General features: G+C 50.8%; 1 long non-coding RNA gene across 1 annotated transcript in view; it reads right to left on the minus strand.

Annotated features, from left to right (window-relative positions):
- Nucleotides 1-11,066: 11,066 nt before the first annotated feature.
- LOC132652233 (uncharacterized) overlaps nt 11,067-15,248 on the minus strand; it is a 16,062-nt gene continuing 11,880 nt past the window's right edge. Inside the window, exon 3 of the long non-coding RNA XR_009589714.1 lies at nt 11,067-12,068. This is a non-coding gene — a long non-coding RNA (uncharacterized LOC132652233). The remainder of the gene's footprint in view (nt 12,069-15,248) is intronic.

Raw genomic sequence — 15,248 nt, forward strand, 5'->3', positions numbered from 1 at the left:
GTTTCAAGTTGTGTATGTGGGAGGGTGGTTCCCTGTTCCCAGAGGCAGAAAAGAATGTGTCTGCCTTGTGTCCTGGTTTGTTACTCTGCCTCAGTGAAACAAAGCTTCTCACTGTACCTGGTAACGACCATTATTTCTCTTCAGTTGGGCTGACGGGCCAGCGAGCACAACTGGTCCTCCTGCCCCTGCCTCTCCCTGGCCCCAGTTGTGGGGTCACAGATCTATGTGGCCACACCCAGCTTTCTCCATGGGTGCTGGGGGTCTGAACTCAGGCCTTCACGCTTGTGCAGCAGGCAAGCTTACCAGCTGAGCCCCCCCCTCCCCGGCCAGTTTAGGTTCCCACCAGCCATGAGCACATGCTCCAGCTCTCCTCCTGCACCTCCATCCACATTTGCTGGTGAGAGGTTGCTATTTGTCCATGGTGGGATACTGTAGTGTCGGTGACTGCAGCCTTGGTTTGCCTTGGTTTGCATTTTCCTGGTGGCTACCGATGATGAACGCCCCCTGAACTTCGGTAAAATGTCTGTTCTTGCCTTCTGCCCAGGTTAGTTTGAATTTTCAAGGTTTCTTCATGTTCCTGATACTAGTAAGCGGCTGGATATGTGGTTCATAAAGATTTTCTCCCACTGTGCAGTTGATCCTTTCAAAGTATGTCTTTTCCTTAGTAACATTTTTCTCAGAGCGAGTTTTAACTTTGAATTAACCTCAATTGGTTTATCTCTTCCTTTAAGGATTGTGTCTTTGATGTTAAAATCTAATGATACCTTGAAAAAATGTCTCAAGCTTTTCCCTTGAGGTTTTTTCCTAAAGTTCCTGCGGCTTCTTGTTTTCCACTTGTACTCAGTACCATCTTGAGTTTGAGTTAGAGGCTCAGGGTCCACCGAGTTTGCTTGTTAGCAGCCGGCCCCACCTGTTTATGTGGGTCTACTGGTGTGGTCCAGGAAGTTCCACTGTGCGTCTTCCTCCACCAGCAGCAAGCCTATCGGTTAGCATTCCTGTGGAGTACCTTTAGCGGCGAGAAGCTGAACTCTTCCCATCTATTCCTCTTTTATAAACACGTTTTACTGTTCTGCTTCTTGTCCAGAACTTTAAAGTCACCTCGCCGACACACTCAGGAGCACCTGCTGGGATATGGTGTGGGTTCCTTGACGTCCCTGGGGGGTCTGTGGCTGCTCACCCCTACAGAGAGGGCAGGACGGACCAAGATTGCCCAAGTCTGCCTTGATGGAAACATGAGTATGACTGGGAGAAAGGTTACTTATAAGAGTATGGACAACCATGGGCAGCTGGACAACAGGGGAAGGGTATCCCAGAAATCGGTCACTGCATATATGGGGGGGCAGTCACAGTTGATCTGATGCCAAGACCGCAACAGCAATGCCCAGGAGGAGATCACAACAGGCTTTGTGTCAACTGGAGAATGAGTGCATGGAGACTCCCCCTTTATTACTTTTGGTCTCTCAACCCTTGGCCACAGAATCTCTCTCCACTTATTCAGATCTTTTTCTCCGCCCAACACACTGGATTTTTTTCAGCATGTAAATCCTGCACAGGTTTTCCAGGTTTTGAACCTAACCTCAACCTGAGCTATTTACAGGGCAGCATGTCTTTGTGGTGGTCACGTGCTTACAGACCGCACTTAGAGACAGACTCATTCTCCCTTACCTTAAAACCCTGAGGCATTTTGTAGTTTAGCTCTGCCCCCTGCCCCAGATTTTGGAGTATTTTTACATGTTTAATAAGACAGCCTGAACATAGGGCCAGAGTGGGGGCATGAGAATCATGTGTGTTGCATGTGAGTCTGACATAGTATTTTTAGTAATTTTGAGAGTGGAACAGTGTCTTTGTGGTGTAGGATTTCCTGCTTGTGGCTTCATATCAGTGCTCAAACAGTTTTGGTTTTGGATTTTGAGATTAGAGGTGACCAACCTGTTCTACAGCCTGTGTCCTGCAGCCTTTTGGGATGAACTCCAAAAGGGGTTTTGGTAGATTCCCTGGGGATTTCTACAGCCTGTGTCCTGCAGCCACAGACAGTTGTACTTTTGCCTGTGGAGTCGCTTATATACTGTTCATTTCTCTCTTTTGTCTTGTCACTGCCTAGCAACTCTGGCTTGAGTTGAGACATTTTTTCAGGGTATCATTAGATTTTAACATCAAAGACACAATCCTTAAAGGAAGAGATAAACCAATTGAGGTTAATTCAAAGTTAAAACTCGCTCTTAAAACTCAAAGTTTTAACATCGCTAAACGGAGTGGGAGAGGGCATGGCTAAGCACTCGACCACTGTGGCACTACAGGGATGCCCTCCCTCCCTCCATATTTCCATCTCCATCCCTCTCTCCCTCTCCTCTTTTCTTCCCTCTCCTCAGATCTCTCCCTCTTCCCTTACTCCCCCTTTCTGCTCCCCTTTCCTCCCCTTCACTTTCCTTCCTGCCCTTCCCTTCTTTAGGTCCCTTTCTTCTTGTCCTCACTCCGTTTGTCCCTTGCTAACCTCTGTGGCCTGCATCTGTAGCTCGGCCCTCAATTCTTTCTCACTATTGGCCTCTCCTCCGCTGTCATCTTACCAGCCATTTAGCAACTGTGGGACCTTCTAAAAGACCCAGCTCCCCTTCTCATTATTGGATTTTCTTTATTTGAACACAGACGTTTCTGTTTTCACTTTCATAATTTTTGCTCTTACTTCAGTGCCCTCGTTCATGCTTTTGCCTTGGGGTTGTTTTGGTCCTTTTCGAAGTTTTCCAAGAAGGTTCTTTACTTACTTCTTTGAAGCGTTGTCACTTCGCTAATGCACGCCCTCAGAGCTGTGAAGTCCCTTCTCAGCCCCAGACGCGCTGTTTTCCTTTGTCTCCCGTGCTCCTGAGCTCTCTCGGATTTCCTGACCCACAGACTGCTACTTGTTTGAGAAGCAGCTACAGGCTCACTTGCTATCTACCTGTTCTTGGCTGCTCCTGGCAGAGGTTACACTCTGTTTGAGACAGTGTATCATACGTTTGTTGAGGATTTTTTCATGGTGCAGAGAGCGTCGGTGTTGGCGTGTGTTGTGTTGCTCTGCTGTGTCGTTCTGTGCTGGGACCCTCATGAAGGTGCTGAGGAGTTCTGTGGTCTCGGTCCGTATTGTGTCTGCTCGCTCTAGCCACGGTGGAAGGATGCTGAGCTCTACGGCTCTAGCTGAAGTTTCACGGTTCTCTCTTTGGGCTGTCCAGCTATTGCTTCATACACTTTGCACCCCGGTGTTTGGTGGGACGCCCTGGGAGGGCTGCATCTTCTTGGGGTGACTCTTCTGTCACCCCATAAGCTCCGTTTCACTTTAGGCTCTGTTAGAGCTCTGTTATCTGTTATTAACACAGTCATTTCTTCTTTTAAAACTAATATTTACATTGTATCTACAATTTCATTCTTTCCCTTTCAGTCTTTCTCTATGGTTATTTTTGAAGTAAGGTCCTTATAGAAAGCATATAATTGATCATGTGCTTTTATCCTTTCTAGCAATTTCTATCTTTTTTGATAATTTCTTTTACTTTAATTCCAGTTCCAGATCCCCTGGAACTGGAATTAAAGACAGTTGTGAGCTGCCATGTGGGGGCTGGAAACTGAACTTGGGTCTTTTGGAAGAGCAGACAGGGCCCTTAACCACTGAGCCATTTCTCCAGCCCCAATTTCTATCCTTTAAAGTGATATATTTAGATCATTTACATTTGATGTAACTATTGACATGTTAGGGCTTACATCTATCAAATTTTCCTATTTTTCAGTTCTGTTTTCTTCCTTCTATTTCCAGCTCCTTATATGAACATTTGTTAGATAATTAATTTGCTTTATTTCTAGTTTTTTCTTATTAAAACTTTTCATACAATGTATTTTTATTTTGATCATATTCTTTCTCCTTCAAACTCCCCCCACCTTCCTACCCATCCAACTTTCTCTTTCTCTCAAAAAAAAAAAATTTAGGAAAAACAACAAAAAACCACAAAGAACAAAAAATAAAAATAAAAACAGCTAAACTAAAAAAGAAAGAAAATCAATATGAAAAGAAAATGCCAAAACAAAAAGCACACACACACACACACACACACACACACACACACATGCACACATGAGCTATGGAGTCCATTTGTGTTGGCCAACTACCCCTGGGCCTGAAGCTACCCTCAGAGTCTGACTGAATGGCCAGTGGGATTCCAGTAAAGAAAACTCATGCTCCCTTCCCCAGCAGGAACCCACTGAAAACACACTCTTGAGTAGGAGTGGAACCGTGTTCCCTTCCCTGGTGCTGGGATTTGAACCTGTGCAGTCCTTGTGAGAGCTGACATGGTCTCTGCAAGCTCGTATGTATCAGCCCTGTGGTGTGAGATGCTGTGTCTCTTTACATAGCTTTTAAGTTGGATATTTTGTTGTTGGTTCTTTTATGTCTGTGTTCATTGGTGGCATCACCAGCCCAAGTATAAAAAGACGCCTCGTACTGTCTCCCAGATTCATATGCCAAGTGGTTCAATTCTTTGGATAATCTATTCCGTTGGTCAACCTTCGTTGCCAACTTGATTTGACTTGGAATCACCGGGGCAACACGTTTCCGGAGGCCCATTACAGGGTTCCCAGAGACGTTCAGCTGAGGAGGGAAGATGGATCCTAAGTGTGGATGCCCTCATCTCTCAGTCGGTGCTCCTGGACTGGGAGAAAAGGAGGGACCAGTGTGGCCACAAGGCCTCCCCTCTCTCAGGACTTTGGGCAACCCTGACTGCCTGCCTCCCTGCCCTGCTGTTCTGCATCCATTCCGTATCCCTTGAGGCGACATAAATCCTTCCTCCCTTCAGTTGGCTTTTGTGGGGCGTTCTGTCACATCGGTGAGAAAAGTACCTGCTGCACCAGTCCTGGAGTCCTGCAAGCAGAGGCCGAGGAGCCGTACCACAAAGCAGAGCGATACCAGCCCAGGACTGTGCACAGCACAATTCTCTGGTGACTTATAAAGCAGGAGAAACGGGCTGCATGCAAATTGCACAAAACGAGCTGCAGCAAGCCAGAGAGTACCTGGACTCTCTCAAAAACCAGCAATGTGTCTAACACCCGTTTTAAAAAATACAAACCAGCTCCTGGGTCCATGCCCAGCAAAATACGCTTGCTACCTGATCTTCAATCCAGCCACACGTGGCCAGCAGGAGAGGCACTCTCCAGACCAGGGACACAAGAGTGTCTGTCTGTCACCCAGGGGCACAGGAGGACACACTACAAAATAACAAGGTATTTCTGTGAAAGCTGCTACCCAGAACTCTGGGTATGGCAGTCCCTGCCTCCCAGAAGACCCCAGCGGGGTAGCAGATTGGGGAGTTAGTCGTTCTGAGCATCACCATGCACTGGGGAGCACTGTTTCCAGAGTAAGCTACCTGTCCACAGGAAAGACCCCGATTCCTTCTGCTCCTCAGAGTGGGCACAGGCTGCAGGATGGTAGGCCTGTCCGGGCTGGCTTAGGAGTCTCTCAAACCGCACGGCTCCACCGTCTCCTCTCCACTCCTCTTCAGAGCACCTGGCAGCACACGCTCACTAGCATTTGGAGAGTGGAGCGGGCAGTGGTTCTGAGCCACACACGTGCGGTAATGAACCACATATACAACTTTTAAATTTTCCCCAGAGATTACGGGGGAAACAAGCACTTTGTAAAATGCCAGGTCATCTGGCAGTGTGAAGCACCAAATGTCCTCTCTACATGCCCCAAACACTCTGAGTGGCGGGCAGAGCCGACACAGGAGGACAGGAAGATGCACAGTCTTCCTGCTCAGTCCTCTGCTTGCCACCACAGTCAGGCCCGTGCGCAAGCCAGCAGAACAAGGTCTGCGGGCTGAGTTACACTTGGTACCGGGTGCCCTTCCGCATTTTGTTTGGTTGTTTGGTTGTTCTTGTTTGTTTTTCTGAGACAGGGTTTCTCTGTGTAGCCATGGCTGTCCTAGAACTCACTCTGTACACCAGGCTGGCCTCGAACTCACAGATCCACCTGTCTCTACCTCCCCAGTGCTGGGATTAAAGGTGTGAACCTCTACCACCCGGCAAGAAAAACTTTTCATCTGATGGTCTATGACTGGCTTCTGCTCATCTCCCATACAGTGTTTTCAGGTTTGGCTATTTTCAAAAGTAAATGAAAAAGAAGAAGAAGAAGAAGAAGAAGAAGAAGAAGAAGAAGAAGAAGAAGAAGAAGAAGAAGAAGAAGAAGAAGAAGACTGACTAAGACCCAGATGGGCCCGCGGGCAGGAGTTCTTGCTGCTGATGGAGAGCACCTGAGTGAGCGGGTCTCTGGCACACCAACAGGCCAGCAGCCCAGCTGTGAGCACACCACCCTTGAGGCTTCCTCCATGTCAATGCAGAAGTTTTCAGAAAAGCCAGGTAAAGCCTTCCCAGTCATGAGCCAAGCGCTGGGTGTGAGGTGACCTCTGAAGAACAGAGGGTTCCTGGCTTGAGGCTGTGCTGCAATGGGTGCTCGTCTGCCCTGCAGGACCCGGACTCTGGGCCCACACTCTGAGGTCCACCCAGTGTCTTGCCGTATTTAAGGAGCTTTGAGGAGAAAAGGTCTTTACCCTACTTGGGGTTCAGAAACTACCTGTGAGTGGCTAAGGGCACATTTTCCCTCCACACCAAGAGAAGCTGCCTGAGGTTAGGGGTGCCTGGCCCCCAGCCCCCAGCTCCTTCCCAGACAACCAGAGACCAGAAGAAACACTAAGGGAATGTCTAAGGAAACCAGTGTGCAAAGAAACAGCAGCTCACTGTGCGAGAAGCGGGAGAGGGGCTGGGGTGGGGCCGTGAGCAGCTAATGCTGAGTTCCTCCCTGGAGCGAACCTGAAGGTTGAAGGTTGTGTTTTGACCAGGATGACGTGAGCCCTGGGTGTAAAAGCCACACTCCACCTCCATGGGCCACAGATGGTGTCTGAGATAGACAATGGCTAACTGAATTATCCCAAGCTTACCTTTTAGCTCTTGTTGGCTTTGGGCTGGTGGCTAATTATGTTTACTACAGTCTTTAGCTCTGTGGCCGGTTTAGGGCAGCAGGAGGCTCTTCCGGCTCATCTTTATCTCTGGGGTTGGCGCAGGCAGCTTAGGGTTTGCTTGCTAAAATGTTAGCGCCTGAAAGTTTGAAGTTGCCTCTTCCAGTTCCTAGACCCTTGCCCACCCCAGCAAGATTCTGGTTGTGTGGCAGGGCTGGGGTAGCAGGAATCCAACCACAAGGCGGCCTTGAGTGCCCAGGTGCCGAAGGCCTCAGCTCCGATCCTTAACTGCCCTTCGGTCTCAGTGTCGACTCCCTCACCACACCTGCAGGCGCGTTTGTGCACGTGCACTCTCGGGCGCACACACACCCCCCACTCAAGGAAGTGAGGCTCTGGCTCCCTCCTCTGGGCCTCTAGGCTGCGGGAGGGCGGCAGGCCGGACACTGGCTGAATTTGGAAGCTCAGTGCTCTGCCCAGCGCGGCTGTGTCTCCATTCTCTCTCTGAAGCCAGGCCTTGCTGAGCAGCCCAGCCCGGCACAGCAAGCTCAGAAAGCTGCTGGCTTCCTGTCCCTCATCCCGCTGACAGGCCTGGGCCTCGCCCTTCCCTGCTCAGGACTCCAGCTTTCGTCCTTTGTCCTGTGGGCTCTAGCTAGGAGCATGCTGTTTTCCACTGTGGGTGGCTCCCGTGCCCCAAGAAAAACAAACAAGCTGAAAATGTCCACATTTTCCCCACTGCGGACCTTTTGTCCCCCGAGGGTTGGACGCACTCTGAGAATGGTTTTAAGATAATTGCCTCTGTAAGAAGTTGTGTCTGAGCGTGTTTACTTTGTGTGGGGGCCACACCCGCTGCGCATTAGGCAGTCACCCCAGGTTCTGGAGCCAGGGGGGGCCCTTGTCACCCTTCACAGGCTGAGCAGCGCCTCAGCGCTCCCTCGAGGTACAGGTTGGGTGGGAGAGTCCCTGCTGTGCCACCCACCCCCACCCACCCATGCGTGGGCAGCTCAGGTGGCAAACAATGTCCTCTTTCAGGCGGGCAGGTGTTCGTTGCGACAGAGTGAGGAGAGGAAGCCAAGCTGCCAGAGGCCCTTCTAGAAAAGAAGGAAATGTGTTTCCAGAGGGAAGGAGTGTGGCATGCTGGGGCCAGCCCAGCGCTCACACCACCTCACACTGCAGCACACAGGAAAGCCTCTGTTCCTGGGTGGCAGCGAGCGGCTGTCCGAGCCGTCCGACCGTGCCAACCATCTGAGCCTCCTTGCTATGGAGCATCCCGTAGCTGCGCCACACACAGGGCGCTCCATATCTGCCCTTCCTGCAGGGCGGAGCAGCTGGTTCTAACCATTAAATTGTTGTAATGCCACCTGCTTCATAAAACTTTCCCATCCACCATCCAAAGAGGAATTAATTGCCCCTCTGGAGAAGCCAGCTCACCTGGGCTCGCCTTCAGCAGCCCTTCCGGGTTATCTCCTACAATGTGGCTATTATATGTGGCTGAGTCTCATTGTTCACAGGGCCACTGTCCTCAGGCCCACGTCCTATTCACCCAGGGTTCCTCAGTTCCTCACCAACAGCAGGCGGCAAGTGTCTGTGTGTGTGTGTGTGTGTGAGAGAGAGAGAGAGAGAGAGAGAGAGAGAGAGAGAGCGAGCTGGTCTGGAGGCAGGAAGACCTAGTGAAAACAAAGGGAAGATAAAGGTGTGTCTGTGTGCCTGAGGAGGAGACAAGCCAGCATTTGGCGTCCATGCTGATCTGGCTTCTGAGGAGGAAGACAGCTTGGGTGGAGGAGAAGCTGGGGGGGCAGTAGGGAATCAGGGCAGGCAGAGGGAGCCACACCTGGCTCTCACAGCTACACACCAGAGGATGTTAGCTTCCTCTCACTGATGCTCTGAGGCGATTCTGGGTGGTTGCCTTGGGGTGTCAGGTCAGGAGAGACAGACCCCAAGAGCTCTTGCTTAGCTTCTGCACCTCAGGCGAGCAGAGAGTCCTGGGCCATTTCCTGTGGTGGGATGCTTCCCAAGGGACCAGGAGCACCAAGCACCCCCAGGAGCGGATGGAAGCTGTCCTGCAAGGCTGCCTGGGCCCTGCCAATTCAGGTGTGGACCTGAGTGCAAACTGAGGAGGTGCAGGGGCCAAGCTCCGGACCTAGGTGAAGAGACCTACCCACTCTATGCAGGAAGGACTCTTTAAGGGGAAAAACAACATGAAACTGCAAACATGAATGGCAGGACTTGGAAAGGGCCTACAGGAAGGACTGAAAGGCTTCTGCCATGAGGTTTACACTGATAGAGCCTTCAACGCCACCTACTGAGGCACAGTCAGGAGAGAGAGAGAGAGAGAGAGAGAGAGAGAGAGAGAGAGAGGCTTCCTGAGGCTGATCAAGCAAAGCCTTGTGACAAAATCCATTTCCTCACTGTGATGGTTCAAATCTGAAATGTCCCCTCCCCCTGCCTGGCTGGCAGAAACAGGTCAGTGGGTGATATAGGTGTTTGCTCTGCTCACACACACACACACCTGCTTTGCTATTGAAACATTTATACCACAAACTCAAAGCATCACTTTGCTGAAGGCCTTTACACCCTTCACTGACCTACCTAGAATGTGGGCAAGGCTCAGATCCCCAAGGTTCCAGTTCTCAGTAGCCAAGAGTTCCCACGGCAGGGAAATGTGATTGCTCTGGTTACTTTGTGACCCAACACTGGGCAGAAGCAACTCAAGGAGAGCAGGGGGTGCTTTGGCCATGGAGTCCACTGTCTGCTGGGTTTCTGTTGCTGTGAGCAGACACCATGACTGTGGCAACTCTTATAAAGGAAAACGTTTCATTGAGGCCGGCTCACAGTCTCGGAGATTCAGTCCATTGTTGTCACGGCAGATGCATGGGGCCACACAAGCAGACATGGTGCTGGAGACGTAGCTGATGGCAAAAGAGGAATCCAGATGGGCAGGCGTCAGGAAGACAGAGTGACACTGGGCCTGGCTTGATCTTCTGAAACCTCAAAGCTCACCCCCAGTGACACACGTCCTCCAACAAGGCCACACCTCCTTACAGGGCCGCTCCCTATGGGCCCGTTGGGGCTGTCTTCATCCACACCACCAAAAACATCACGGTGGGAAGTCCTGGTGGCGGGGCTTGAGGCAGCTGGTCACACTATAGCCACAGTTAGGAGGCAGGAAGAGATGAAGGCTGCTGCTAGGGAGCCCTCTAGCCTGGGACCCCAGTCTCTGGAACGGCTCTTTCCACCTCCACTAACCAGATCTAAGACAGAGCCAGCTTATGGCCTAGGTGGTCCAGACCCTGTCAAGTTGAAAGTCAATATTAACCATTAACAAATGCAGATTTGCCTACAAAGCCACATGCAGGGGCATCCTGAGCCCTAAAACCTCAAGGTCAGTTCTGCACATCACTGAGCTGGGGTGAGAGGTTCCCCCAAGGCTGAAAGTACAGGTGGTCCAGGCTGGACTGTGGCTCTTTGTGTGGTCTCCCCCAGGCCCCCAGAGCTGTACCTTTAGTGATGTCATGCTAACCCTCCAGAGTAAATTGCCTCCCCTGAGCACACAGCCATGCATGCAGTAGAGTAGGGCAAAGTCTTCTGGGGGTGGGGGTGGGGCTCTGTGAGCCAAGCTGGGATCTAAAACAAATATATCATGCCAAAACTCGAAGCATGCATTCAGGTCGACCTCAGGCTGGCCAGGCAGCCCCAAGGCTTTGTTTAACGGAATGCCAGAGCTGTCAAGGCCCTTCTCAGTGAAGTGTGTTCCAAGGACACACACACTGCCACCCAACACAGTGCACCCATGGCAATGCAGCACAGCCCTCATGCCAAGGCTCGTCCTCTTGCTTGTGAGTGACCAGTGAGCTTGCTGTGCTGCTGAGCCATGTGGGCTTCCAGGGGCTACCTGTGTTTGGCCTTATCTGGCAGGCCCTGGCTCGGGAACAGACCCCGGAAGGGCTTCGTGGCTGTTTGGATTGTGGGGTGAGTGGGGATCTGATGGCACAGGTGTCTGGGCATGGGTGCCCCCACTGGTTGGTCTGAGTTAACAGGGCCTTTGTATGCAGACTGGGGCGAGCACTGTGCCAGCCTCTCACAGGCAGGAATTGAGGGGCCACCCAGAACGATCTGATATCACTCCACTCCAAATGTCCATCCACCTCCAAGTCACTCAGAGCTCAGTCTCACCTTCCCTGCAGGTAGGAATATCTCTGGCCTGCAGCTTCCATCTGTCAGCCCTGCAGCCAGAGAGTGGTCTCCAAGCAGCAGGCAACAGGCACGCTGGTCCACTGTGCAAGCCTTTTCTCTCTGGCTGCCCCATGCTGGTTGGAGCGGTGGCTGGAGGCTGCTTTGTGTGACTGTCATTGGGATACTAGGCAATCACTACAGCTCTGGAAACATCTGTTCTGCAGTTAATGTGTAACCCACAGAAGCCCATGTCTTTTCTGTGACTCAGTGATTAACACAGCCGTCCACACAAAGGAACCTCTCACTGGGAGCTGAGGAAACAGTGGACAAACAAATCAACAACGGATTGACGCAGACATATGGGAACACGAAGAAAGAGCATCAGGTGACCAGCGCCATCAGGAAGGCTCCATCCGAGAAAGGAGACCCGGCCTGGCAGTGGAAACCCAGGGATGAAAGAAAAGACCAAAGCAGTACTGTTCGGCTATCAGGGAGTAGGGGTGGAGTTAGGGCTGTGCGTGCAGCTGCTCATACCACCCACGTCTGCCCAGCATGGGACCAGGCCAAGTTCTGATCCCGGAGTTTAAGGAGTCTGAGGTCACACTGCACAGGATGGCAGGTGTGCGGCATGGGTGAGCGGCCAGCTCACTCTGCCCAGGTGTGGGCACCAGCGGAACATCCTACACGCTGAAGGAAAAGGATGCCATAACACCTTCCTCTCCCTGGGGACCAAGGACAGCAGTTAGGATTTGCACGTGGGCTTCCTGGATTTCCCCCACGGAACATTTTCAGTCTCACCACCTCCTCCCGGATTCCTGTCTTGAGTCCACACAAGCGGCCCTGATGAATGATGCCCCTAGCAACAGCGGTCAGCGAGGCAGCCTGGCTCTCTCCCGTGGGCTCCTGTTCCCCAGCAAGGACTTTAGACAGCACCTAGGAAGACAGGAAGAAAGAAGGCAAGCTCTATTGTCAGAGGCACAGGGAGGACCCAGGCCTAATCCAGGCAACCTGCAGAGGTGTGACAAGATCTGGGAGGCAACTTCAGATACGTTGTGAGCCAGAGAAGGCAGCTCTGAAGAAGTGATATTGAAGTAAAAAAATCTACTGATAAGGGGACTGAAGAGGGAGCTGGAAACTGGATAAGGAACCAACAGCCAACACAGGAGAGAAAGGAGGGGAAATGCCTTCCATTTGAAGGGACGTCTATTTGAAAGGAATTTCCTAGAAATCACGCCCCTGACTTCTCATTTACACATCTGTGGAACCTCCTCTCCCAGCCACTGCCAGGGAGGCAGAGAACCTTGGTGACCAGCCATTTCTGCCACCTTCTGCAGCATGCTCCCCAAGCGTGGCCTCGTGCTGACTGTGTGGCTGGAAAGGGACCAGGCCACTACGCACACCTCCATGTGCGGGCTCCTCGTGTGACGAATGATGAATGGACACACACTCTTCTCTGCCCCGAGGGTAAGGTCTGAGGTGCCCCTGTTTTCACAAGTGTCCACGGTGGGTCCAAATGTGGCTGCCCAAGGAGATCCAGCCCTTACTGTCCACATTACGATGGGATGACATTGGGGATTCGGATACAGGGTCAGCCAGGGTTACTCAAACAGACCCTGAATGCCACCACAGTGCCCTTGTAAAAGAAGCAAAGGGACCTTTGAGAGGCACAGAGAGAAGGGTATAACATGACCACAAGAAGAGATGAGAGTGATAGGGTCACAAGCCAAGGCCACCTGGAGCCACTGGAAGCTGGAAGAGGCCTGAGTGAGGCCTCGCCAAAGCCTTCAGTTCAGATTTCTGCCCTCTACAGCCATCAGAGAGGAAGTTTCTGCTGTTCAAATTGACCAGTTTGTGCTGATTTGACGTGGCAGCCAGGGGGCGGCTCACTGAGTTAGAGGCTCGCCGAGTTAGAGGCTCGCTGAGTTAGCTCACACCACTGGGCTAAAGAATGAATGTGTGGGTGTGCAGTGCCAGGGAGGGGACCCAGGGCCTTGTGCACGTTAGGCAAAGTCTTTACCACTAAGTCATACTCCCAAGCACAATAATTAATTTTTTAAAAAAATTAAGTCACAGTAAAAATAGCAGAAACTCACCAAGATGTCAAAATGGCTTCTAAAGCGCCTGTCAGCTGAAAGGAAAAAAAAAATTCCAGAACATTGTTGCTGAGATTAAAATGCAAGGTTGCTTTTGAAGGCTGAGAGTGTAATGATGTTTTAGTTTAAATAAATCTCAAAGGGAAAAAATCTACAGATTTAGATGTTAAAAAGCTCAAAACTTCTCTTGTAAAATGACAAATCTGAAATAGTTAAAGCTGGGCTGCAGTGATGGCTCGGGGTGAAGAGCACTGGCTGCTCTTGCAGGGGACCCAGGTTCTCCTCCCAGCACCACGTGGGGCTCACTCTGGCTCCAGAGATCTGACACCTCTTCTCATGGGCAGTGCACACATGTGGTACATATTACATACATGTAAACAAAACTCTCATATAAGCAAATTTTTAAACATATTTAAAGCTATACTGTGTGATGAAAGATTGACTATAAAACTAAAGTATATGCAGAAATCATTCAAAGGTACAAGAAAAAAATGAGCAGACCCTAACTCCCAGACCGAAGGCTGTGCAGAGGCGTCCCACCAGACGACCCACAGTGGCTGGACAAGCTACAACTAACGAAAGCAGCTGCTATTTATTGCAGTTCAAAGCCAGTCTCAATCCCTACACAAATTCTGCAAGAGAAGTCTGATTATCCCTGCTTTTTTCAGATGGGTAAACTGAGGCCTTGGTTTACTAGTGGCTGCCCATAGATATGAGGGCCTCAGCTCCAGAACATGTCAGTGTTCCATTACTTGGAGAAACAGGGCTTTGCCAATGCAATTTGGAGATGAAGATAGAGCCAACACACGGGAAGATGGAATCTGAACGCACATCCCAGAAAGAAATCTCCTTTCAGGAAACCCAGCCCTGTGTCGAGTTGGCATGTTGTCTTTCTTTCCCCTACTAGGATGGCACCATGCTGAAGACAGACAGGACACTTCTTATTTTCTTGGTGACCTGGAGACCGAAGGAGCAAGTAAAACCGTTCTGCCAGATAGCAGCAGCAGGGGACGAGTACGAGACACTGACCTCCCGCAGAGGCATGGGGCTGCACAAGCAACTTTTGAAAATGACTTTGCAATTTGGAGCAAAAGTCAAAAAAGATAAATACGTCATTTGACCCAGTAAATAATAATTGGGGGTGTGTTTGATGACTCAGAAGAAGAAGAAAAACAAACAAAACGATGACCAGATGTTTGTGTCAGTGGTGGGGACAGAATCCAGGGCTTCCTCACGTGGCAAATGTGCACTTCAACGTTGAGCCTCTACTCTAAGCCACAGCGCAGGGCTAGCCTGTGGTCCCAGCAACTCCGGAGGCTGAGACAGGAGATTCTCAAGGCTAAGACCAACTTGAGTTACACAGCGTGTTCTGGCCCAGCCTGAGCAGCTTGTTGGAACAAAAAAGCTAAAAAAAAAAATTAAAAATAAAAAAGGTGTGTGTGGTTCAGTGGTAAGCACTTACCTAACATGCATGAAGCCGTAGGTTCGATCCCCAGTATCATCAAAACATAAACAAGTAAGTAGGTAAAATAAGTAAGTAACTGCCCAGTAAATAGCAGCAGGTATATGGAGATGCCTAGGGCAAGAGTTTGAGAATAGCAGATTGAGAGAGTCCCAAGGATAAGTGTTCAGTGGGTCCCCAGGTTGGAGGGGACCAAAGAGTCCCCATTTCTCCATGGAGAAGAGCAGCCAAGAGTAGAGGAGCCGTGGCAGCCTTCCTAGGGACCAGCTGGGGGTGGAGACAGGATAACTCAGAGCCCATCCCGCAGCCTTCCTGCTCCCTGGGGCAGTGCTACAACAGGGCTTCCGAAGATGAGGCACAAGCAAGCCGGCTGTGTCTGTGTGGAACTGGGACAGCTGAAGCCACTGCCTCTGTCTCATCCCAGGTTAGCCTGTCTGGGCCCCAGCAGGTGTCTCCGGGGCCCAGACTGCGCACTCGGCAGAATGCCCAGCACGAGGGGAATGTGTCTTAACAGATGAGGGTGATAAACGTGACGAAATCGTGTCTGCCTATTACAGA

Source organism: Meriones unguiculatus, chromosome 2, assembly GCF_030254825.1.
Source record: "Meriones unguiculatus strain TT.TT164.6M chromosome 2, Bangor_MerUng_6.1, whole genome shotgun sequence".
Taxonomy (NCBI): Eukaryota; Metazoa; Chordata; class Mammalia; order Rodentia; family Muridae; genus Meriones; species Meriones unguiculatus.